Source organism: Monodon monoceros, unplaced genomic scaffold (genome assembly GCF_005190385.1).
Source record: "Monodon monoceros isolate NGI ecotype Baffin Bay Population unplaced genomic scaffold, NGI_Narwhal_1 Super_Scaffold_5, whole genome shotgun sequence".
In the NCBI taxonomy this organism is placed as follows: Eukaryota; Metazoa; Chordata; class Mammalia; order Artiodactyla; family Monodontidae; genus Monodon; species Monodon monoceros.
Genome location: NW_021703782.1, coordinates 22,305,170 through 22,328,735, shown reverse-complemented (window position 1 = coordinate 22,328,735; position 23,566 = coordinate 22,305,170).

Here is a 23,566-nt window from a genome sequence, read left to right as displayed (position 1 = left end):
ATGGGGCTTCTTAAGAACTCAGATCCTTGGAGGCACATACCAGCTAGCCCTTTCTGGGAACACACTGGGTTGAGTTTAATGGTTCCATTTGGGTTAGTGGACGAGACCAAATCTTAGGGGTCCCTCTGGTGAGGGAGGCTCAGCTGAGAAGCACATTTGGGGCTTGGTGGAAGGATCTGACTTTTTAAATCTAATAGGGGTTTGGATCAAAGAAATGATCTATATAAAACACATCACATGCAATCCAATTCCAGAAGAATTTGTGTGCCTGCTTTATGAAGACATTAAATCACTTTCTGAAACAGAGTTTTTCTGGAAACCTTTTCATGACCATTAATCCAGAGCTGTCCTTTAATTTCCCCTCTCCTTTAAAACAGAGAATGATAACAGGGTCTGAATGATAAACATTTTTAAAAATTTCTTAGGCACAAACCCAAATAATCCAAAAAATATTCAAGCAAAATAGAGAGTTTTTTCTCTTCATTTAAAATTAATAATAACTGAAGCTATACCTTTAAGCATTCAGATTGGATTCTTTCCAAAGTATAGACAGGATATTTGATATGCAGTTTTAAAAAAGTCTGTTCTTTCCTCACATACACATAGTCAAAATGTTCATCTATGTATTCAAGGCAACTGCAAAAGTCTTCTCAAGGTAATACACAATGAAGGGTTACTGAAATCTAGTTTTTGGGACATGATACCATGGAAGTATCAAAATGTAAAATTCAGGATTATACTACTTGTGTTTATCAAAATTCTCCAGATAATCATTTTTAAAGATAGTTTTAAAATCTACTTAACAATTTTATAATAAAAAACTTAATATTTTTACCAGACTAATATAAATCTGTGAATCAAATTTGACTTTTAAATTGTATCTTCTCTAAAGCTTGCAAGTAAGATATGAAGTATTTGAATATTCAGTAATAATCACCACACTCTTACATGAAAACCCAGAGCAGGGACTTGACATATTTTCTGACACAGAAAAAATCTGCCATTCTTGCTCCAGATATTCTTCTCCTGATCTTTGCTAAGACCTGACTTTGCCTCTCTTTCTTTGTCTACTTTTCTCCAACCAACAAACATTTACTGAGTGCCTACCATATACCATGCCCTCATTACATCAGGTATTGGAGACACAACATTAAACAAGGCAAACAGTTCCTGACCTCATATAGCTTAGAATCAAACAAGAGAAAAATAATTCTTCAAACAATTTCAATCTATTCACTATTTCAGTGTCACTGATAGGAAAGTACATTTGCAATGGGAATACATGGGGATCATCTACTGTGGACGTCCAGGAATCCAATTTACTGGTCATCTGTGGTCAATAACTTAATATACTCCTATCAGAGAAAGTCCTGGTCTTTTGTGCAATACTTGAGGAGAAAGACTCTGAACCACTGGGCACGATAAAGAAGTGTGTATCTCTAGTTTTCTGGCATGCATCCTACCACCATGAAGGGAACCAGCCTTATGACGAAGCCTATTCTGCAAGAGACAGATGAGAGTTGACACTGCCAAGCTGCTGCTCAGCCCTTGACAAGCCAACCCTAACTTTGAACTCTTTGGTTACATGAGCCAATAAATATCCTTTGTTGTTCAATCTAAGCTGGCTTTTCTAAGTTGTTGTAATTGACAGCTTCCTAACTGACTCATTAGAAGAGTTGGTAAAATAGAAAGAAAATTCTAGTGAGAGTGAACAAATGTGACAAGAGAATGTGAGGCACTTAGCATGACTAGTGAATTGGGAGAGAGGGAGAAGTAAAAGGAGGTAAGGTTGGAGGATCGTAAAGCACCCTGCTGGCCATCTTACCCTCAGAGAAATGGGGACCCACTCAAGGCTTATTCAGGGGAGCGATGTAATGACATTGCCTTGCAGGAGAATCACTCTGAGGAGGATTAGAGAGGGACAAGATTGGAGAAAGGAAACTGGTCATAAAGTTGTTTTAGTAAATCAAAAATTCTCAAGTGTTTTGGTCTCAGGACCCCTTTGCACTTAAAAATTATTAAGGAACCCCCTAAGCTTTTGTTTTTATGGGTCGTATCTAGCAATATTTGCCATATTAGAATGAAAGATATTTATCTAATTCATTAAAATAACAATGATTAATACATTACATATCAACATAACACATTTTTATGAAACAAAACTATATTTTCAAAACCCAAAAAAGCTCTAGAGAAAAAAAATGGTATTATTTTACCTTTTTTCCAATCTCTTTATTGTATGGCCTAATGGAAGACAGATGAAGTCTCATCTGCTTTCACAGTCAATCTGTTGCAAGTGATTTGGTTGAAATATACAAAGAAAATCTAACTTACAAAGATATGAAGTTGGAAAAGGGAGTATTTTCAGATAAGTGTTCATGTTATTCTTTGATACTACACCAAAATCAGCAAGTGGTAATTTCTTGAAGGTTAGTTGTTAGGTGGAATCAGAAGCCATAGCAATAAAAATATTGTTACACTAAATCTATTAGTCTATCTTGCACTTTGAATGGTTTTCACTTGTGCATGATCATGACTTTGAAGAAACCACGAGAGCATCTTGGACCTTGGGGAGGGGTCTCTGGATCACCTTTTCAGAATCATTGAAGTAAATCAAAGAAGTTCTGACAAGAACCAGCGTGAAGCAAGTGGCTAAAAGGAGGTGAAAGGAAAAGTAGAGGTGTACTTAGAGATGGTAGATATGGCATTGCTGCGGGGATTGGCAATTGACTTGATTTAAGGGAATAGGAAGAGATGCCTCCCTGGGTCCTAGCCTGGGTGAATGATGGTGCCATTCATGATAATACAACACAAAGAGAGATTTAGGTTTAGACAAAATGAGATGGATTCTTCTGAAGATGTTGGAATTGGGATGCTTATCAGACACCTCAGAGGATAGAGATATGTGAATCTGAAGTTCATGAGAGCTTTCCCTCAGGGATACACTTGGATTGGAAGCCAGCAGAATACATGCTGACAATTAAAGCCAGAAAGTACGTGAGGTATCCTGAGTTTGCAGAGGGAGAAGAGAAGAGCACTGAGAGCAGAAATCTATAAAGTATTGACATTTAGGGGACAAAGGGGATGAAGTAGTACTCCAAGAGAAGATGGAGATAAAGAAGAAAAATCAGGAAGATGCCACGTCATGGAAGGCAAGGAAGGTAAGGAAGTGCTTCAAGAAGGAAATGGTCAATAGCGGTGCACATTGCAGATGGTTAAGGAATACAGGAATCAACGTGTCTGCTGAACCTAGAGCATGAGCGCACTGATGACATTGATAGAACATGGTGGAGGGAAATGTAGAAGTCAGGATTCTTCTTCCTTCCCTCCCTTCTGCCTTCCATAACACTTGTATTTATTGAACACCTGCTGTGTGTCAGGTATGTAATATGGAACATTGTCCACACTTTCTGATGATTATAGTTAGTATTGTGGGGAAGGCATAAAATAATCATATAAACCAATATACATGCTTATTATCCTATGACTATCCTCAAATGAACTCGAAGGAACAGAAGACAAATTCACATTCTCCTGTGTTCAATGCTAAGATCCAAAATGCTCTAAAAGCCAAAAATTTTTCATAACTCATTTAGTGTCAAAAAAGAATGGTAAGAATTGGTTCAAGATGGCAGAGTAGGAGGACGTGCACTCACTCCCACTTGTGAGAGCACTGGAATCACAACTAATTGCTGAACAATCATTGACAGGAAGAAATTGGAACTCACCAAAAAAGGTACTGCACACCCAAAGACAAAGGAGAAGCTGCAATGAGATGGTAGGAGGGGTGCAATCACAATAAAATCAGATCCCATAACCACTGGGTGGGTGACTCACAAACTGGAGAACAATTATACCACAGAAGTCCACCTACTGGACTGAAGGTTCTGAGTCCCATGCCTGGCTGCCTAACCTGGGGATCTTGCAATAGGAGGAGAAATTCCCAGAGATCAGACTTTGACGGCTAGTGGGATTTGATTGCAGGACTTCAACAGGACTGAGGGAAACAGAGACGCCACTCTTGGAGGGCACACACAAATTAGTGGGTGCATCAGGACCAGATGAAGGATCAGTGACCCCATAGGAGACTGAACCAGACCTACCTGCTAGTGTTGGAGGGCCTCCTGCAGAGGTGGGGGGTGGCTATGGCTTATCACAGGGACAAGGACATTGACAACAAAAATTCTGGGAAGTACTCCTTGGCATGAGCCCTCCCAGAGTCTGCCTTTAGCCCCACCAAAGAGCCTGTAGTCTCCAGTGCTGGGTCACCTAAGACCAGACAACCAACAGGGAGGGAACTCAGCCCCACCCATCAGCAGGCAAGTGGATTAAAGTTTTACTGAGCTCTGCCCACCAGAGCAACACCCACCTCTACCTACCACCAGTCCCTCCCATCAGGAAGCTTGCACAAGCCTCTTAGATAGTCTCATCCACCAGAGGGCAGACAGCAGAAGCAAGAAGAATTACAATCCTGCAGCCTGTGGAACGAAAACCACATTCACAGAAAGATAGACAAAATGAAAAGGCAGAGGTCTATGTACCAAATGAAGGAACAAGATAAAACCCCAGAAAAACAATTAAATGAAGTGGAGATAGGCAACCATCCAGAAAAAGAATTCAGAATAATGATACTGAAGATGTTCCAGGACTTCGGAAAAAGAATGGAGTTAAAGATCAACAAGATGCAAGAAATGTTTAATAAAGACCTAGAAGAATTAAAGAACAAACACCTAGAAGAATAAAAGAACAAATAGAGGTGGACAATACAATAACTGAAATGAAAAATACACTAGAAGGAATGAATAGCAGAATAACTGAGGCAGAAGAACGGAAAAGTGACCTGGAAGACAGAATGGTGGAATTCACTGCCATGAAACAGAATAAAGAAAAAAGCATGAAAAGAAATGAAGACAGCCTAAGAGACCTCTGAGATAACATTAAACACACAAACATTGACATTATAAGGGTTCCAGAAGGAGAAGCAAGAGAGAAGGAACCCGAGAAAATATTTGAAGAGGTTATTGTCAAAAATTTCCCTAACATGGGAAAGGAAATAGCCACCCGAGTCTGGGAAGCACAGAGAGTCCCAGGCAGGATAAACCCAAGGAGAAACATGCCGAAACACACAGTAATCAAATTGACAAAAATTAAAGGCAAAGAAAAATTATTGAAAGCAACAAGGGAAAAATGACAAATTACATACAAGGGAACTCCCATAAGGTTAAGAGCTGTTTCTCAGCAGAAAACCTGTAAGCCAAAAGGGAATGGAATGACATATTTAAAGTGATGAAAGGGAAGAACCTACAACCAAGATTACTCTACCTGGCAAGGATCTCATTCAGATTCGAGGGAGAAATCAAAAGCTTTAGAGACAAACAAAAGCTAAGAGAATTCAGCACCACCAAACTAGCTCTACAACAAATGCTAAAGGAACTTCTCTAAGTGGGAAACCGAACAGTAGAAAAGGACCTACAAAAACAAACTCAGAACAATTAAGAAAATGGTAATAGGAACATACATAGTGATAATTACCTTAAATGTAAATGGATTAAATGCTCCAACCAAAAGACTCAGGCTTGTGGAATGGATTCAAAAACAAGATCCATATATATGTTGTCTACAAGAGACCCACATCAGACCTATGGACACATACAGACTGAAAGTGAGGGGATGGAAAAAGATATTCCATGAAAATGGAAATCAAAAGAAAGTTGAAGCAGCAGTACTCATATCAGATAAAATAGACTTTAAAATAAAGAATGTTATAAGAGACAAGGAAGGACACTACATAATGATCAAGGGATCAGTCCAAGAAGAATATATAACAATTATAAATATATATGCACCCAATATAGGAGGATCTCAATACATAAGGCAACTGCTAGCAGCTATAAAAGAGGAAATCAACAGTAACACAATAATAGTGGGGGATTTTAACACCTCACTTACAACAATGGACAGATTATCCAAACAGACAATTAATAAGGAAACAGAAGCTTTAAATGAAACAATAGACCAGATAGATTTAATTGATATTTATAGGACATTCCATCCAAAAACAGCAGATTACACTTTCTTCTCAAGTGCACACGGAGCATTCTCTAGGATAGATCACATCTTGAGTCACAAATCATGGCTTGGTAAATTTAAGAAAATTGAAATCATATAAGCATCTTTTCTGACCACAATGTTATGAGATTAGAAATCAATTACAGGGAAAAAACTGTAAAGAACAAAAACACATGGAGGTTAAACAATACATTACTAAATAACCAGGAACTTACTGAAGAAATCAGAGAGGAAATCGGAAAATACCTAGAAAAAAGTGACAATGAAAACACGATGATCCAAAACCTATGTGACGCAGCAAAAGCAGTTCTAAGAGGGAAGTTTATAGCAATACCATCCTACCTCAAGAAACAAGAATAATCTCAAATAAACAATTTAAACTTACACCTAAAGGAACTAGAGAAAGAAGAACAAACAAAACCCAAATTTAGAAGAAGGCAAGAAACCATAAAAATCAGAGCAGAAATAAATGAAATAGAAACAAAGAAGACAATAAAACCTTGTTCTTTGAGAAGATAAACAAAATTGATAAACCTTTAGCCAGACTCAACAAGAAAAAGAGGGAGAGAACTCAAATCAATAAAATTAGAAATGAAAAAGGAGAAGTTACAATGGACACCACAGAAATACAAAGCATCCTAAGAGACTACTACCAGCAACTTTATGCCAATAAAATGGACAACCTGGAAGAAATTGACTAATTCTTAAAAGGTATAAACTTCCAAGACTGAACCAGGAAGAAATAGAAAATATGAACAGACCAGTTACAGTAATGAAATTGACACTGTGATTAAACGTCTTCCAACAAACAAAAGTGTAGGACCAGATGGTTTCACAGGTGAATTCTATCAAATATTTAGAGAAGAGTTAACACCCATCCTTATCAAACTCTTCCAAAAATTTGCAGAGGAAGGAACACTCCTAAACTCATTCTATGAGGCCACCATCACTATGATGCCAAAATCAGACAAAGTTACTACAAAAAAAGAAAATTACAGACCAATATCACTTATGACTATAGATGCAAACATCCTCAACAAAATACTAGCAAACAGAATCCAACAACACATTAAAAGGATCATACAACATGATCAAGTGGGATTTATCCCAGGGATGCAAAGATTCTTCAATATATGCAAATCAAGCAATGTGATACACCATATTAACAAATTGAAGAATAAAAACCATATGATCATCTCAGTAGATGCAGAAAAAGCTTTTGTCAAAATTCAACCCCCATTTATGATAAAGACCCTCCAGAATGTGGGCATAGAGGGAACCTACCTCAACATAATAAAGGCCATATATGACAAACCTGCAGCAAACATCATTCTCAATGGTGAAAAACTGAAAACCTTTCCTTTAAGATCAGGAATAAAGCAAGGATGTCCACCCTTTTCACTATTATTCAACATAGTTTTGGAAGTCCTAGCCACAACAATCAGAGAATAAAAAGAAATAAAAGGAATCCAAATCAGAAAAGAAGAAGTAAAGCTGTCACTGTTTGCAGATGACATGATACTATACATAAAGAATCCTAAAGATGTCACCAGAAAACTACGAGAGCTAATCAATTAATTTGGTAAAGTAGAAGGATACAAAATTAATGCACAGAAATCTCTTACATTCCTATATACTAACAGCATAATATCAGAAAGAGAAATTAAGGAAACATTCCCATTCACCCTTGCAACAAAAAGAATAAAATACCTAGGATTAAACCTACCTAAGGAGGTAGAAGACCTGTACTCAGAAAACTATAAGATACTGATGAAAGAAATCAAAGACGACAGAAAACGTTGGAGAGATATACCATGTTGTTGGATTGGAAGAATCAATATTGTGAAAATGACTATACTACCCAAAGCAATCTACAGATTAAATGCAACCCCTATCAAATTACCAATGGCCTTTTTTACGAACTAGAACAAAAAATCTTAAAATTTGTTTGGAGACACAAAAGACCCCCAGTATCCAAAGCAGTCTTAGGGAAAAATATAGAGCCAGACGAATCAGACTCCCTGACTTCAGACTATACTACAAAGCTACAGTAATCAAGACAATATGGTACTGGCACAGAAACAGAAATATAGATCAATGGAAAAGGATAGAAAGCCCAGAGGTAAACCCACACACCTATGGTCAACTAATCTATGACAAAGGAGGCAAGGATATACAATGGAGAAAAGGCAGTCTCTTCAGTACGTGGTGCTGGGAAAACTGGACAGCTACATGGAAAATAATGAAACACTAATGAAACACTAATGAAAGAATGAAACACTAATAACACTCCCTAACACCATACACAAAAATAAGCTCAAAATGGATTAGAGACCTAAATGTAAGACCAGACACTATAAAATTCTTAGAGGAAAACATAGGAAGAACACTCTTTGACATAAATCACAGCAAGAACTTTTTTGACCCACCTCCTAGATTAAGGGAAATAAATACAAAAATAAACAAATGGGAAGTAATGAAACTTAAAAGCTTTTGCACAGCAAACGGAACAATAAACAAGACAGAAAGGCAACCCTCAGAATGGGAGAAAATATTTCAAATCAAAGTAACTGACAAAGAATTAATCTCCAAAATATATAAACAGCTCATGCCACTCAAAATTAAAAAAAACAAACAACCTAATCAAAAATGGGCGAAGACCTAAATAGACATTTCTCCAAAGAAGACATACAGATGGCCAAGAGGCATGTGAAAAGGTGCTGAATGTCACTAATTATTAGAGAAATACAAATCAAAGCTACAATGAGGTATCACCTCACACCAGTTAGAATGGGCATCATCAGAAAATCTGCAAACAACAAATGCTGGAGAGGGTGTGGAGAAAAGGGAACCCTCTTGCACTGTTGGTGTGAATGTAAATTGATACAACCATTATGGAGAACAGTATGGAGGTTCCTTAAAAAACTAAAAATAGAATTACCATATTACCCAGCAATCCCACTACTGGAAAAATACCCAGAGAAAACTGTAATTTAAAAAGGCACATGCACCCCAATGTTCATTGCAGCACTATTTATAATAGCCAGGTCATGGAAGCAACCTAAATGCCCATCAACAGACAGATGGATAAAGAAGATGTGGTATATATATACAATGGAACATTACACAGCCATAAAAAGGAACAAAATTGGGTCATTTGTAGAGATGTGGATGGATCTAGAGACAGTCATACAGAGTGAAGTAAGTCAGAAAGAGAAAAACAAATATCATATATTAATGCATGTATGTGGAATCTAGAAAAATGGTACAGATGGAACAGTTTGCAAGGCAGAAATAGAGACACAGATGTAGAGAACAAATGTATGGACACCAAGGGGGGAAAGCGGGGGTGGGGTGGTGGTGGTGGTGTGATGAATTGGGAGATTGGGATTGACATATATACACTAATATGTATAAAATAGATAACTAATAAGAACTTGCTGTTTAAAAAAATTAAATAAAATTCAAAAAAACCCTTCTCTCCGTTTCAAAAAAAACACACAAAAAAAGAATGGTAATATACTATCCTGCCAGTTTCTTAAATTCTGGAAACTTCTGAACTCCTAAGAAATCCACAAGAATTTCAGATAAAGAGATCATTGACCTGTATTCACTCATTTTTACAGATAAGGACACAAGACAAAGGAAGGTTAGGAAGTTCTTCACATTCACATAGCCACACCAGGCTACCACACCAAGCTAACTCCCTACTGGGATATCTAATGTCAGATAAAGTAGTACATCTGTCCATCCAGTCATCCATCTGTCCATCGATCCATCCATCTATCCATCCATCCATCCATCCATCCATCCATCCATCCATCCATCTCAAAACATTTACTTGAGACTCCACTATATCCCAGGCTGTAAGAAGACTGCCAGGTTAAAAGTTACCAGAGAAGAGATGAAAACTTTTTTTCGAATAAATAGAGGCTGCAGAAAGTACTATTTCTGTAGATGTTACTCAGAGGCTCTGGGAATTCGAGGGATGATTTAAATGCTTAGCTGAGCCCTGGTCTTGTAAGGTATTTATCAACTGGGCCCTTCCATCTCCCTCACCATTTGCTCAAGTGCAAGGACCACATCTCATCCCTGATATCATTTGTATTATCCCTGTAAGGTCTCTAGTGTTTGGATACTGTGGTCTCTCAAAAAAAAAAAAAAATGACAGAGTGGAATTTGATGATTGATTTGTTTTTGCTGCAGGAGGCAGCAGGATAAAAACAGTACAAATGCATTTTATATGGCAGCCTCCAAAGGAATCACAGAAATATTTTCTTAAAAAGCAAATAAGAGAAAGGATACCTTAAAATTTTATTAGAGGATACTACTCTCAAAGGGAGAGGAAAAGCTATGGGAAAGGAAAACATAAAAATAATACAACTAAGTGAATATTTTTGCAGTTGTGAGAGGCCCGTGAGGAAAGGTATATTTAAGAATCTGAGAACTGACAGTGAGCTCACAAAGTCCTAGCATAAAATCAAGAGAAGTGACTAACTGGCTTGGTGCCAAGAAACACATCCCTAAATCTATGAAAGGACCAGCAGATGAGGATATTTAACATGCAGAGACGGAGGGCAAGGGTGAAATAGTATTCCATGACAGAGAATACAATGGTATTTACTATAGGAGGCTGGGCACAGAATTTGGATTAACTGGGGCATACCTGCACCATTTCTGAGAACTTGGGCTAAATTCTGTGTGGAGATCTGGAGCCGAAACTTCCTGCAGCTGTTGCCTGTATCTATGGTGTGTCTGGACTTTACTCAGTTAATAACTTCGTGTCATGGATTTAATCTTTTGGTTCTTGAGAAGGCCAGGACTTTTTGCAAGAGCACAACCCAAACAACTGTTGGAGGATATGGCTCGAGACAGACCAAGTGTTCACTCCAATGCTAGTACCTTGTCCATTTTTTTGACCCTTGACTAGAGGTGCCCCACACATCTGCCTCTGGAACACACTCTGCATCCATTTGGGGCTCTCTTGCCCATGTTGGGTCCTGGGGTCCCCTGGGGCCCTGCTGGTGAGCTCACAGTTGCCTCCTGGTCTTAGCTTCTCTGCTTTGTCATGACAGTATACCCCACAATCTGAGCTATGGACACAATGCAACCCTGAACCTCTGGGTTCTCATCTGCTGAACTTTTACAAAGAATGAGAGTTTTACTTGAAAACTTTTGGGGTTTGTAGCAGCAGAGCCTTCTTACTACTGCCCCTACAAATAATATCTATTGCCCAACCTCAATCCTGAAAACAGAGAAGATGACCCTTTCTGGTGGAGGCTGAGCTCTGAACCCCACCCACCCAGCTTTCCAAGCCCAGGGCCTAAGGATGTGACAATCTGGTAGGTTACTTTTTTTTGTGATCTACATGGGCATTTTCATTTTGTAAAAAGGCATCAAGGGTATACTTTTATGATGTGCACACATACCATAATGCATATGCATTTGTGATTCATATTTTTTCTATACTGTAGATTATACTTCTATAAAAGAGTGAAATCCTTCATTGATTAAAAGAGAAAAAGTAAAGATAGCCAACATAAGTATGCATTGTCTACTTAAAAAAACACTGAGTCTAGATTTCCAGTTTTATGTTTCAGATCACACTTTATTTAGATAAATTAGAATCACAAAGTTAAATCTAATCAATGTACATGTTGCCTATCAGTTTCTGAAAACAATTATTTTAAAAACCATGTCATGGTTCTCTCAGCTCTGTAATTATTCCAGTGAAACTAAAATGAACTCTAGAGACCCCATTCACTCCACTCTAGTATAGCTGTTGAAGGGATTAAGAATTCACCACTTCCAGCCCCCACTTCTCTGCTTTCACCATTTCTCCTCTCCAAGGACAAGAAATAGAGCTTTACGGATGGAGGCAAGAGACTCAAAGGAGGACTCCAGTGACTAGAAACCGAAATCCAGAAGATAAAACTTCATTTTCATATTGCTATACCACACTCAGTGAGGAGCAGCAGGCACATCACTGAAACAGACATATACAAATTCTCCACAAAACAGCTGTATGTTTCTAGATGTTATTGGTGTCAGAGATCCCAGGGAGGAGGACATAGCCAGTGTTTAGTCAGAGCCCACCTGAGGGTGAGAATGTTTTACAAAGTGTGATTGCTTTCACAACCTTTCTTCCCTTTCCCTCATTTAGAAACCATCTGTTGTTAACTGGGGCATGCAGATCCTGCTCCCCCATGATGCTGTCCCAGGGGGACATGCTTTGTCTCAGGTGCCACCAGCTGATTATTCTGGGTGCACACTTATGAAAAGAATTTGCTTTTTCTGCTAGCATTGTCAAATTATTGGAAACATAGATACTGTACCTATTAGAGAAAACAAAATCTTCACTGTGCTAAATGGATAATCTCTTCTATCTCTCACAAACTCCTAGGATACCCCGTGTAGGATTCCTACTCAGACAGCCTTAATTAAAACCTGGGGTCCTTAATGACTTCACCAGCCATGTAGATGAAAGATTTTAGTGTGACAGGAGGAAAGAAGCTATATACCCTCTAATTAGTCACTAGAATGTGTAGCTAAAGTCAGCAATGACCTCATTATTTTATAAGCATTTGATGGGAGGAAAGTCCCACTAATGAAATACAGTTTTCAAAAGTGAGATTCATGATTTCATCAACTGTGTATTAACTTTTTTTTTTGGAATTGAATTCATGTAATGCTATATTTTGGCTATATAAGGAAAGCAAAAGATTAATCAGCAGTATAGATCCAAAAAGGTGAAGATAAAATAGTAAAAACTCATATCAAAGCTGTATAGGTCACCAAGGGACAGCTAAGAGGTTATTTTTCTTATGTAGAAATGAGATAAAGAGCCTCAGATATTTCTCCCCATCTTTTTGTCCTGTGCAGGTATTGTCTTTCAGCAGCATAAAGATGTATTTCCACTGTCTTCTCTTTTCACTGTTTCTCCTGAAAAATCAGCTATATGTCTTACTGTTGCCCCTTTGAGGTTAATTTGTCTTTTACATTTTTTCTGGCTGCTCTAAAGATTTTTCTCTTTGTTGTTGGTTTTCAGTAGTTTGCCATGATGGTCTCCAGGTATGGTTTCCTCTGTGTTTAACTTTGGGGTTCACTGAACTTCTTGCATCTGTGAGTTTCATGAGTTTTGAGAAATTGCCTACAACTATCGCTTCCATTATAATCTCCTTCTTCTCCCTTCCTGGCACTTTATGATGATAGACCATTTTATCACGTCACATTTGTTTCTTAAATACATTTTTGTATTTTATACTCTTTTAAATTCTCTATATGTCATTCTAGACCTTTCTATTGGCCTATCTTTCTGTTTCCAAATCTTTTCTTCTACTGAAACCAATCTAGTGTGAATCCATTCTTGAGCTCCTAATTTCAGTTACTGCATTTTTCAGTACTGGAGTTTTCATTTGATTTCTTTCTTATCACTTTTTTTTTGCTACCCTCATTTTGGCTTTTAATTTCTTGAACATATGAGTCACAGTTATTTTAAAATCAGTGCCTGATCATCTCATATCTGGATCTGTTTCTATTATATATATTTTTTTCTCGTGGCTCTATCTTCTAGTGTATCTGGGAGTTTTTTATTGCATGGTAGACATTGTGTATAAGAAATTGTAGAAGCCCTATATATGATGTCCAATAAGGTAGCCACTAGGTAGCTATTGAGCTCCTTAAGTATGGCTAGTTTTGTGTAAATACTCACTGGATTTTAAAGACTTGTTAAAAAAAATCTAAAATACTTAATAATTTTTATATTATGTCTTAAAATGATGATATTTTAAATATATAGGTTAAGTAAGGTACATTATTAACATTAACTTCACCAGTTTCTTTTTACTTTTTAAGTACAGCTGCCAGAAAATTTTAAATTACATATGCAGCTCAGATTATATTTCTACTGTACAGAGCTCCTCCAGATGATAATATATTCCTCCAGGGAGGATTCACATTAGCTACTTTCTGGCAAGCTGAGACAGGAAGATCACATTAATTCAATTATGAATTGTGCTGATTTGAGACCTGGTAGACTGTACTGTAGACTCTTTAGGGTCCTCACTGAAAGCCTAAGGAGTTTACTAGGCCTCCTGCTCAGAGACAGACACAGAACTAAAATTCCTCAGCATTGCGAGACTACCAAAAGTTCTATTTAGCTTGTTGTCTTAGTCAGCTTGGGTTGCCATAGCAAATACCCTAGACTGGGTGGCTTAAGAAACATTTCTTTCTCACAGTTCTGGAGGCTGGAAGTCTGAGATCAGGGTGCTGGCATGGTTGGGTTCTGGCGAGAGCCACTGCTTGTCTTGGAGATGGCTGCCTTCTCACTGTGTCCTCACATGGCAGAGAGAGAATAATCAAGCTCTCTGATATCTCTTTTTATAAGTATACTGATCCCACCACAATGGCCCTACCTTTATGACCTCATCTAAACCTAATTACTTCCCAAAGGTCCCATCTCCAAATATTATCACACTAGAGGTTAAGGCTTCAACATTATGACTTTGGGGGGACACAATTCACTCCATAGTATCAACAAGGTTTTAAAATCTGAAAATGCCTTAAATTAAAACTTGGCTCAGAATGTCAGGCTCATGTTTCTGAATTTTTCTACTCTCCAGGAGACTGGTCTCTCAAGTCCTAGGCATTTTGGAAGTCCTGAGCTCCCACTTTTGCCTCCTCAACTCCATGTTACTGCCGAATGCTCAGTCTTTTTCTCCATGATTTTTGTGATTCTACAAATTCCTGGAGGGGCAGAGCTGTGTAGATTGCTCAGCTGACCTCAATACGTTTCCCTTCTCTCTGGGATCGTGGTCAAGTTCTAGTAAACAGGTCGTCAAAATCTTCAGATGATGTGTTGGTATTTTATCCAGCTTTTCCAAAGAGACATCAGCTGGATTAGGCTGCTACAACTAGGCTGTTAGAGCTAGGAGTGGGTGTACCCATAGCCATCTTCCAGCACTACTTCCTCCCCCATGAATATTTTATTTTACCTCCTTTCTTTTCTTCTCTATTCATCGCTTGAATTTGCAAATTCTGCTAGAATACAGCTACCTATGTGAAGCTTTCCAAAGTGAGAAAGGAATGCTGAGAATTCTACTAAAGGTGAAACAGCTTAAACAGGACCTGCCCATTCTGTCCTGTGAGGTCCCAAGTGAGGACCAAGCTTGGGTTCTGCTGGGAACAGATATAGGAGTTCCCACATCAACAGCTACGTTCTTGGCTTTTGTTACACTTGCTTTAAATATTTTGAGGCTAACCTTAAGCTCATCTCTATGTTATAAAACTTTGGGAGCTAGAGTAAATCCAAAATTACATGTTCACTGTCTCTAGAATGTTCTTTACATTCTAACATCCCTCCTAGTGTGACAGGGACCATTTTCTCTGCCAGGGGTGACAGTCAAATGTTCATAGACAAGCAGTGCCCTCCACATCCAGCCAGGGAGCATACCTCGAACTTGGTGCTGCTCAACACATGACAAAAGCTAAGTGGAGAAAGGGCATGTGGTTCAACTTTTCTCCTAGATATCCAACAATCTGTGCCTGGATTAAATCAACTGTGACCCTGATCACACTATCGTGGGAACCAGAGAGTCTTTACTGAATTTTACTTTGGATTAATGCCACAAGCAATCAAGGGAGAAAGCAAAAAAAAAGAGATAATTTCATTTGTGGATATATTTCCTATGTTAAACAGTACTTTCTTTGGAATACCCATGGAAAAATTTCTCTCTGGTCTTAGGATAAAGAATAACTAGATTGCTCCTTGGAAGACAGTTCATTTTTATACTGTAAACTTTATGAATTATGTAAGTAATGGTATTTTCTTCTTGGATTAGCCACTTAATAGCTTAGAGTTATACTTAGAGCTTTCTTCTAACAAGTGTATGGGATCCCATCACATGCATTTGCTATACTCATCCCAAGTCTGCCTTTTCATTTTTCCCTAACCTCAGTGTTCTTTGTCCACCTATCACCTTGATCACTGACATTGCTCTAGGTCAGACGCATCTCTTCCCTTGCTTCAGTTACTGTGGTTGCTATTTTATTGGTCTTCCTCTTTCCAGTCTTACTTCTATTCCCCAATGTATTACCTACACTAGCAAGAATAATCATCTGTATTAGTTAGCTACTGCTGCATGACAAATTAGCCCAAAACCTAGTGGTTTAAAACAACACACATTTGTTATTTCACCATTTCTGTGAGTCAGGAATCTGGGCAAGTCTTAACTGGGTGTCTCTGACTCAGGGTCTCTCAAAACCTGCAATAGGTATTGTCAGAGGCTTCATCATCTGTAGGCTCAACTGGGGAAGGATCCACTTCCAAGCTGACTCACATGACTTCTGGCTGGAGACGTCAGTTCCTTCATATATGGGTATCTCTATAGGGCAGCTCATACAATGGCAGCTGGCTTCCCTTAGTGTGATATGGGAGAGACTGAGAGAGGCATCCAGGATGGACTCCACAGTAATCGAATCTCGGAAGTGTCATCCTTTTCCCATATTTTCGTCATTAGAAACAGTCACTAAATCCAGCCTACACCTCAGGGTAGAGGATCACACAGCATGAATACCAGGATGCATGGATCATGGGGGCCATCTCGGAGGCAGCCAACCACATGTCCTAATACACAAAGCTGAGTGCACTTTGCTGAAAATCCTTTGGTAGCTCCTTAGTGCTCCTGAAATGAAATCCAAACTCCTTGATGTGACTGGCAGGTCTGTCCAGCCATGGTTCACCCACTGGCCTTATTTAGAGAAACCCCATTCCTGGCCCATTTGTTGTTTTCCCAAAAGAAGAAAATGGATTGCATTTAGTTTCATTTTTTCTCTGTCCCAGAGGACATTTTCAAAACTGCAAACTTATCCAAGAAGCGTGAAACTGAATGTTGAAAATGTCGCCAGAGTAAAGTACAATCCAGAAATTGATTCCTGAATAATTTACAGTTGTCTATAACTGGACTGAAATGAGTAAAAACAGTGAAAATGGCTAGCACTTACGACTGAGGGTCAGGTGCTGCTCGGAGAACTTTATAAGGACTAACTTATTTATCCTCAAAACACCCTGTTCCCTTGTCCTTCCCAGTTCATAGAAGTTGGGCTAGGGGGGCTGGCTTGGAGCCCCCTCCCTTAAGCACTACGGGTATTGCTGTAGCCTGTGCATGAGGATGTGACCTGGTGGATACTGCTGGAACTGGTAACTGCTTTCTGCCTTTCACAAGGCCCAGCATGGGGTTCCACAAGTGATTTGATCACTGAAAATGTCTTCTGTTGACTACTTTAGGCCATACATAAAGTTGTAGGAGAAAGAGTGGAAAAAACATTTTGAAATAGTTTTAATGTGTATTGGGATTTCATGAATTTGATAATATAAGGAGATTTTTGTTGTTGTTTATTTTGCTTTGTCCCCTGGTAATCTTTTTGCAACAAGGGCATATTTTTTATATTAAAGTTCTTTTGGACACAAAATTCTGGTGTAGGAGGGTTTTTCCAGAAAGTTTTCAAACTGATTGTTTTCTTTTCTACAAAAATATAAACAACAACAAGTAAGTTTTTGGAAACAGACCTGTGTTGGAAGATTCTGCCATTGGTGGTCTGTGCAGGGAGTTTTAGCTTTCTCTTACCTGTTTCTTCTTCACTCATATTCTAGCAACTATGATTATGTTTCGGGGATTAAGTCAGGTGATTTCCAGCCAAAGGAGTGATATCGAGATGGGGGTTGATTTGGGGTCAACTCAGGAAACCTCTTAGAGCCAGGTATGGTGAAGAGCTGGCAGCTAGAGAGCCCACAGAGGGAAGGGCAGCTGTCCTCAGGGGTTCCCAGGAAGGACATCACTCTTGGGTAGAAAGTTGGAGAAATGTGCGCATTGCAAACTCTGAATTTCTACCATCCAGTAGCCTTTACTCCTTTCCCAGCCCCCATTCTAAACCAATTACTGTTAAAATAACTTCAGTGTAGTGTGGAAAGAAATGCAAACCGAACAATCATGCTTCCTTTGTGAATATTAGCCTTCACATTTTTAAGAAAAGAATCTCTAAAAGATCTAGGTCTCTGATAGCAACCACACATGGGCCCAATTATTCCAGAAATGAGTTTTATTTTATGTGATTGGGAGCACTGGGGACTTTCTGACATTTTTAGCTGCACAATCTCTCAACTTTTAGACACATGAGCTTCGTATAAGTTTTTACTTTTTCACTGATTCCACTTTACCTCCCCAATCCAAATGTTTAATGTATGTTTCATTAATGGTGAATGATTTCTGCTAGTTATCACTCATTTTGCAACCCTGAGCAGGAACTGGAGAAAACAAAACCAAACTTGTCCTCCAAATAGCATGAGTTCAAATCAGCCTTGTCAGAATCTAAGTGATCCATTTGTCAGTTAAAAGTCTGGCTTCCTCTCTCCTCTTCTTGAGGAGAGGGAGTTTTATTTTGTGCTGAACACATTTTTAAAGGGACTTTTTGGAAGCTTATCATATCAGGGACTACACAAACACCATTGTCTGGGGCATATCAGGCCACCTGTCCCCTGTCCTGTGATGGCTCAGCACTGCTTGGAGTCTCTTTGTCAGGTCTCTTTGTGATGGCTGCATCCCAGGGGTGTCTGAGGACCAGACTCCCCTGAAACACTGTCCCTCCATCCTGCCTATTGTGGTCTCTTTTTTCCTCCCTCATTTCTTAGTGGTGCTCTATGCAAAAAGGATCAGCTAAAAATCTGTTTTAAAAATGTACTTACTTGCACACCTTACCACACTTGGAAAAGTAACCCTTCATGTCTGCACATCCCAGTTTACAAAGCTCAGTCATGTGACATTCTCACTTAACCCTCATCTAAACCAGTGAAGTTAAGGTCACTGCCCATTCTAGAAAGAAGGAGATGGGGCTCACAGGTGCAAGGACACTTGCCCAGAGCTGTGTCTTTCAGATGTGGCAAAGCCATCGATTGAATACAAGCTCATTGCACTACACTACAAGTCATTTTCAGGAAGAAGCACTCGCTCTAGTCAGGGTCCAGGGTGTGGCCACATCTGGCTGAGTTCTCACTGCTCTGGCATCTGTGGGCTTCCCTCCCTGAGGGCAAGGGTCATATGGATGGAATGTGAGGGCTGGGGCACAACCAGGACACAAAACTATAAATGCAAACTTAGGTAAGAGTTTTCTTAGGCTGGGAAAAGTAGTCACATTTCAAATATTACACATTTTTGAAAGTTGATAAATACCATCTATGTCACAATATCATAAAAAAGCATATTTTTATAAATTGTCTCATACACTTCTGAAATACTTCAGGAATTTGTATATATATATATATATATATATATATATATTTTTTTTTTTTTTTTTTTTTTGCCTTGGTGGTAATTTTGTCTGGAAATACCTACTTCTGAAGGATAAGATTCACTGGAATCTCTAATTTGCAAGTTGCTATGTGGGGTGGATAAAATATGACTTCATTTATAGATGGAGTAGTTATTTGTAGAACTGCTACTGCTTTTTGCCCTAAGAAACAGGAGTTCTGATAAGTGCTATTGCATGTGATTCTTGTAAAAAAAAATGTACATTGCATTTATAATTAAGTGTGCTGCATTTTAAGCACTTCCCTGGCCAGAGAACTCTTCTTTTTTCACAAGGTATCACTGGGACCTGCTTATGGTTGAAAGCATAGTGGCTGGGAGGGTTTTCAGAGAATAGCTTCTGGCTCTGGGTCTCTCTATCTTTGCTTCTCTTCACCACCCCCCACACAGTGCTGTAGGAGGTGATCCCTCTTGCTTGCCAAGACACCAGGGGGCTGGAACTGTAGGCAGGGAGACATTCCAGGAAATCATTCCTGCACTGGAATGGTTAGCAATAAGGTAGCCATACATGGAGGTGACTAAAATCATGAAAATATACCTTCAAAACTCAAATTCAGCATGATTCCAAATCAGTTTCCCATTGGTTGCCTCCCAAAATGCTCCTAGCCACATGACGCCCTCCAGCTGGAGGGGTAGTGTGAGCAAGGTACAGTGGAAGAGAGAAGCTATGACCAGTTGCTGCTACAGTAACCTTTTCAAACCTTATGGAAGCAAAACCATGTGAACATGTCTCTTGTGTAAACAAGGGATATAAATATCCTTCGCTCCAAATAATCCTGTTTCCAAGGAGCCATCAGTAGCCTGCAGGGCCACGACGGATGCAGGGTGGATGTTATATGCTGAATCGTTTCCCTCCTAACGTTGAAGCCCTAACCCTCAGCACCTCAGGATGAGACTGTGTTTGGAGATGGGATGTTTAAAGGGGTGACCAAGGTAAAATGGGGCTATTAGTATGGACCATAATCCAATGTGCAGTGTCCTTACAAGAAGAGGAGATTAGGACAAAGACACACACAGAGGGAATACCATGTGAGGGCACAGGGAGAAGACAGCTATTTGCAAGCCAAGGAGGGAGGCCTGAGAAGAAACCAACTCTACCCACAACTTGATCTCAGACTTTCAGCCTCCAGAACTGTCAGAGAATAAATTTCTGTTGTTTAAGCCGCCAAGACATGGAGTCCCATACAGATGAATATAGTGGTGTAACCAGGATGTGACTGCAGTGCTCCAGGTTGTAAAGGAAATTTACAGTTGAGTTGCGGCTGAGTTTATTTAGTTTTTCAAAGTGTTTATGGAGTGATCTACTATCTACACTGTACTAAGTACCAGCCATGGGAGCATTATAAGACAGAAAAAATCCTTTCCTGCCCTCTTAACTTATAGTCTAGTGGGAGGACATAAATACACATAAATCAATACAATTTCAAGTAAAATGTGTTTGCAACACTAAAGCACTGGAATAGAGAGGGCTTGGCAGTGGCAGGCCTCTTTAAGTAGATGTCAGAGAAGATTTTTCTGAAGACTTGACCCTTGAGAGGAGCCATAAATAGCATGAAGAAGGAGCCAACAAACAGATTGTTGAGAACACTATTCCAGGATATGGTGACTGAAGTGCAAATGTCCTGAGGTGGCAACCACCTGAGTGTGCTGGAGGTGCATAGTATCTGGAGAATAGTGGAAACCCAGGAAAGTGGTCCATGATGGGCAGGGAAAACCTCAGAGAGATCCTAGAGTCAGCATGAAGAGACTGGATTGAATTCTGATTACAAAGGGTCACCATGGAAGGCTTTAAGCAGGGGACAATATTATCAGATTCACCCATGGAGGAGACACTCTAAATTTTGTGTGGAGTCTGGAGGAGGGAGGCCAGTGTGGAGGCTGTGAAATCCTCAGTAGGGTTGGTGATGGGCCGGGGCTCATTGGAGACATTTGAAAGAGGAAAAGGGGATACATTTGGGGTCCATTTTGGAAGAAAAGCTCATAAAAGGTGAATGCTGGTATTCTGCTGGTGGCAAGTGAATTGTGGGGCCTTCACTAGGTGGAGGAGGGGAGAGAAGGGAAGGTCTGGTGGTGCATGGGGCATACTGGTGGTTGCAGGGAATATTGAGTTTCATTTGGGGCATATTGAGTTAAGGGTATCTGTTAGTCCAAGAGGAGATGCCAGGTAGTGGCCACCCACCTGAATTGGCTCAGTCAGGAGAGGGAGGAAAGGATGCTTCAGGGATAGCTGGTGGTGGCCAATCATGAAGCAGCTGATGGGAAGGCCTGAATTGTTCATTGCAGTGAAGCCCAACCCCAGGGTGGTTGTCCCTGGGGCAACAATGGGCAGTTAAGGTAAGGAGCAGGCTTGAGGAAGGTGAAAACCTGCTCAGCACCTGGTCAGTCACACCTATGAAGTGGTACAGGTGTGCGGTAAGGCTCACTGAGGGTTTCTTTAACTCACTCTGGAGGAGAGGCGAGGCAAGTGGTCAATGAGGGTATGCAGTTGAGAGAGGATTAGATAACAGTGAGTGATACTAGAGGAGAGATTAGCAAGTAGACCTGGAAGTTGCCCCTGAGGGAGAAGAGCTCAAGAGGGCAAGTTCACAGGGACATACCACAGAACACTTCCTGAGCTGCTGATACAAAGTTTGCTTGTAAGATGCTCTGTTATCAGCTGTTTGTCTCTGGTGAAGACCAAGGGGATTCAAAGCTCTTCTGAGATAGCAATTCTAGGTAGTACAAAGAACAATGGTTTACTTCATTCAAAAACTTGGATATCAAACTGCCTCCTGGGTCTAGCAAGAAACAAATGGCACAAGAATATATGGAGAGAAGAGAATTATAGGAGGAAGTTGAAGATGGTCAGGGCACCATCTGATTTTTAATAACCATAGCTGACTTGGAGCCAACTGCCAAACTTGTGAGTGGGACCATCCTAAGTCATCCAGCCCCAGCCACTCTGCATCTGACTTCCACTGTGTATGTGAGTGGAGCAGGAATCCACTAATTCTGCCCCACCTAGAAAAACTTCCCAGCTGACTCACAGAATTGTGAGAAAAAATAAATGTTTGTCATATTAAACTTAAGTTTTGGGGTGGTTTGTTATGCAGCAAAAGCTACCTGATACAAACTCATAAGGATGTCATGAAGAGTGACAAGATGAGTAAAGCGTTTAGAAGAGTGTTGGGACACAGTCTGTGTTCAGTAAATGTAAGTAAATTTTGGTAATGGGCTATAGGTTGCAATTTTTGTCTTGTTTTGTTTTTAATTGTGAGTGCTTTCTTGGCAGGGAGCAGGTTTTTTTGTTGTTGTTTTTTTCCTGTGGGAACTCCATGAGTCTGAGGTTGTAGAGGTATCCCTACAGAAGTCTTGATGTTTGTTTCTTCCATGTAACCATGGGTTTAAAATTTTATTTATTTATTTAATTATTTTTTAAATTGAAATATAGTTGATTTACAATGTTGTGTTGGTTTCAGGTGTACAGCTCAGTAGATTCATATATATATACACACACACACACACACACACGTGTGTGTGTGTGTGTACATATTCTTTTTCAGATTCTTTTCCCTTATTGGTTATTACAAAATATTGAGTATAGTTCCCTGTGCTATATAGCAGGTCCTTGTTGGACCATGGGTTTTTTATATTAATTTCTCAGCTTATGATACCTGCACTATATGGCTCATGTAAATATTTGCCTGGCCCAGATGTGTTTTTTCTATTTAGTACTTTTCCCCATTCAGGGTCCTGGATACATGGCAAATTTCCTTGCTGCTTCCCTGGACCAATGGTGGAGTTTTCTATTCTCCTTTGTGAGAAAGGATGGTTAGCACTACGTGGGGCCTTATCTAGGCTCCTCAGTTCCATCCCCAGCCTGCATGAGTGTTAATCACATTCCCATGGTGGTGAATCCCACCGAGGCCCAAGTCCAGGACTGCCTTGGGCTGCCTTGGGCCACTTTCTGAGAATATTCTTCTTTATTCTTTTGAGCTAGGCTGTGCATTTTAAAAGGTTGGCTATTAGTCTATCGTATCTCTCTCCATAATAGCAGGAAATCCAAATCCGCCCAATCTGCCATCTTGCTGGAAATCACCAGTAATCTCTTTCGTGGCAGATCTAATGGAACTTCTTTCTCTTTGAATAATGGGAAAAAT